This window comes from Urocitellus parryii, chromosome 12 (genome assembly GCF_045843805.1).
Source record: "Urocitellus parryii isolate mUroPar1 chromosome 12, mUroPar1.hap1, whole genome shotgun sequence".
Classification (NCBI taxonomy): domain Eukaryota; kingdom Metazoa; phylum Chordata; class Mammalia; order Rodentia; family Sciuridae; genus Urocitellus; species Urocitellus parryii.
In genome coordinates this window covers 76,982,236-76,986,006 of record NC_135542.1, presented here as the reverse complement: position 1 = coordinate 76,986,006, position 3,771 = coordinate 76,982,236, and the positions used below count along the sequence as shown (strand labels likewise).

The 3,771-nt window shown below is 41.6% G+C and overlaps 1 pseudogene; it reads right to left on the bottom strand.

The window, feature by feature from the left end:
• Positions 1-392: 392 nt before the first annotated feature.
• On the bottom strand, positions 393-1,934 carry LOC144249729 (actin-related protein 3B pseudogene; annotated as a pseudogene).
• Positions 1,935-3,771: the final 1,837 nt, after the last annotated feature.

Here is a 3,771-nt window from a genome sequence, read left to right as displayed (position 1 = left end):
ATGTTGGGTGGTATAGTCTGTATATGTCAATTAAGTCTAGGTTGTTAATTGTGTTATTGAGTTCTATAGTTTCCTTCTTTAACTTTTGTTTGGAAGATCTGTCCAGTGGTGAGAGAGGTGTGTTGAAGTCTCCCATGATTATTGTATGTTGGTCTATTAGACTCTTGAACTTGAGAAGAGTTTGCTTGATGAATATTTATAAAGATTCTAACAGCTTTTATTACAAGGTGCAAGGTAGCATTTCATCCAACACTCACCAACATCAAACCATCATCTTCTATAAAACAATTCCAGAAAGCTCAAACAGAACACCTAACAGATACAGTAACCACGATGACTCTCACACAACACTGCTTAGTGTTCAGACTTCACATCACCCCAGGAAAGTGTACCATTTTCTAGTAAACATGTGGCAAAAAGTCTTCGCTTTATTCTGTTTGCCTATAAACATATCGGAACATGCCTCACAATTAAAAACTTTATTACAGCACTCCATGACATCAATATCTACTCGTGCTTAGTACCAGCCAGTTGTACCAAATACCATAAAATACAAAATGATAGGAAATATAAACATCGATTTGTATTTCAAGTTTATAACGTTTTATTTACAAAAATAAGCTGGGAGGATCAGTGTTTACGCCCCCACGATATTTCCAGGGAGGGACTATTTCACACCATTTTTTTCTCTAATAATTTTTAAAGTTGCATTTGAATTCCTTCAGAATTGTATTTGTCGACTAGAAGCTCAGATGGGGAGGGCAGAGAGGGAGGGAGGCAGAAGGGCAGATCGCCACCAGCACGTCAAGAATGGCTTCATGAAGACGGCATGGTGCCTCATGCACTGGGCGCTGCCAGCTCACAGCGGGACCCCACACCAAGCGTCGCCTGTAGAGGAACTGCAGTCTTCTCTGGGCTCTGAGGACACTCGTTCCCAACATGACACTATCGAATGCGACTTCAAGACAGACACTAAGACATGACTCCGAAGACGGTGTTGTGGCGGCAGATGCTGGGGCCATACTCCTCATAGTCCTTCTTGGTGTGGCAGACCTGAAAGAACTCGGGCGTGGAGGCCAGCATCGAGCCTCCAAACCACATGGCGTAGCCCTGCATGTGATGTGTTATCACCTGCACCTCCACGGGCTTGGGCTTTATTCTGCCGCCGCTGAGCTCTTCGCTAAGTTTTAATCTGGCATCCACCACTCTTTTTAAATCTCTCTGCAGTCGACGTCCAAAATCCCTGAACATTGTCGAGCCTCCTGAAAGAACGACATTCTTATACAGCGGGCAACGGACATCAATGGGACAGTTCTGTATTACTTCATCAACAACATCCGAGATGGACTCCATGAAGTCTGGGTTGGCAAACTCTGGGTGAAAGAATATTTCAGGTCCCAGGAACCTCTCATACCCAACATCTATAACAAACTTCTTCTGGTTGATTGCATTGATACCCGTGTACCGTTTGATCCACTTCCAGGGATCCACATCATACTTAGCAAACTCCTTGACTATATCAGGGCAAATGTAACAGTATTTCTCCTGCAATCGGGATGTGTTTGATGCAGCTTCCAATGACATACCCTTCTGCCACTGGGATAACATGGGTGACTCCGTCTCCACTGTCAATGACAATCCCTGTCAGCATCCACTCGCCAACCTGTTGAAATGTCCAAGAGGCTGCTAACGCCAGCACTGCCTGAACTGCAATGTAGAGTCCTGGTACATTGAATGATTCAAACATAATTTCTGCAAGATATTCTCTATTTTCTGGTGTATTCAGTGGAGGTTCTGTATGAAGGAATAATGAACTGTGGCTCAGTGTTGCCTGCGTAGCCAAGCTTGGTATACCCGGTGCCACAGCCCACCACGCAGGGAGGCAGGAAGCCCGCCATGCTCGGGACTCGCAGCGCTCAGCCAGCCAGCCGCTGAAAGCGACCAGCCGCTGTCTGCCCGGGCGCCCGCTAGCTTGCCCCGCACGCTGCTTCTCCCTGGAGCCCCCGCAGCGCCCGGTAGTATTGTTTTATTGTTTTATTTCATTGGGGTTTATTTGGCATTTTCTTAGTGCTCTTTCTACAGCTTGATAGTCATTTTTAATTCTTAAATGTGTCTGTGCCCTGGTCTTTCAAAATGTTTAATAAGTTTACAAAAAATATACTTCCATGGTTTTCAGAGATTAACAAATTAGAAACGGAATATAGCAATTCAAAGAAAAAATAGGAATTCAAAAAAATACTTAGTAGTCAATCCTGGTTAAGTGACTGAACTAATGTGGCTCTGGCTTTCTGGCAGTCAGCCACACGAAAGAAAGAAGAGAAAACCCCATTACTTCCTTCCATGAGACCTTTCCCAATTCTAAATTATAGACTGAATTTTTCATTTGAAGATTTTATGTATGAGAACTGTGGGGTCCATGAACATTGTTTCTGGCAACAATTTTACAGCAAATGCATGATCCTTTTGTCAAATGTCATTGGCTCAATATACAGTATGACTGATGGTGATTCTTTAAGCCAGGTTTAGGTGGCAGACTCATCTAATGTGTGTTAATGACTTTCAAATTACCAAAAGAAGAGAGTACCTTGTCTTTCCCAAGTGGAAGTTTCTCCGCCAGGCTTTTGTTAAGAGGTAGGTGGTACATAAGTTAGATTGTACTCTTTGACAAGTGATTGAAACACAAATACAGAATTGCTGGGGTTACAGGCATATGTCACCACACCAGACTTGAAGACTGAAAGCTTCTGTATTATAAATATCATTTAAAAAATTGGAAAAGAAATTTGCAATGCATATTACCTACCATTAAATAATAAGCAGAATGTGTAACACTCTGTAAACACTCACTCACACACACACACACACACACAAAAAAAAAAAAAAAAAAAAAAAAAAAAAAAACTGGTAGAAATAGTTAAAGGACATGAACTCCCAAAAGAAAACCCATGGACTGGAAATATAGCTTAGTTGGTAAAGTGCTTGCCTTGCATGCACAAGGCCCTGGGTTTAATTCCCAGCATCACAACAAAGAAAAGAGAACCCACATAACTATAAAACATGAATCAAAAAAAAAAAAAACATACCAACTTCAGAATAGATTAAGCTTTTAGAATGAGGAGGAGATGAATTAGGAAGAATGTTCCCAGGAGAGACTTTGTTTTTTTGTTAAAATTGAATCAAATACAGCAAATATGTCAGCATTTGTTAATATATCTTCTATTTTCATTATATTTTGGAAAAAATAATACAATAATCATAAAAATCAGGAAGCCCCCAAGTTCAGAGTTCTATTAACATCTCTGGACTGCCTTTATTCTTGGAAACTCTAATACTCAGTATTCTTTCATGGTCTTCCACTGACAATCTTTCATCTACACTTGCCTAGACCTGCCATCCTGGTTCTTCCAGTGCCTGCTCCCTTTCCAGCACTTTGCATGGCTGGCGCTAAGGTATTTGCTCTTATGACAATAAAGGGATCACTTGTTAAAACACTTTCTTGTTTTTCATAATAAAATCAACGTATCATCAGAATACTTATCCTTCTCTTATTCTCTCAGAAGACCATCTATCCAGTAGATTTGGTAGAGGGATTGAACTAGGGGGGCACTCAACCACTGAGTCACATCCCAGCCTATTTTGTATTTTATTTAGAGATGTGTCTCACTGAGTTCCTTAGCACCTCACCATTGCTGAGGCTGGCTTTAAATTCGAGATCCTCCTGCCTCAGCCTCCCGAGCTGCTGGGATTATAGGCACACACCACAACGCCCCG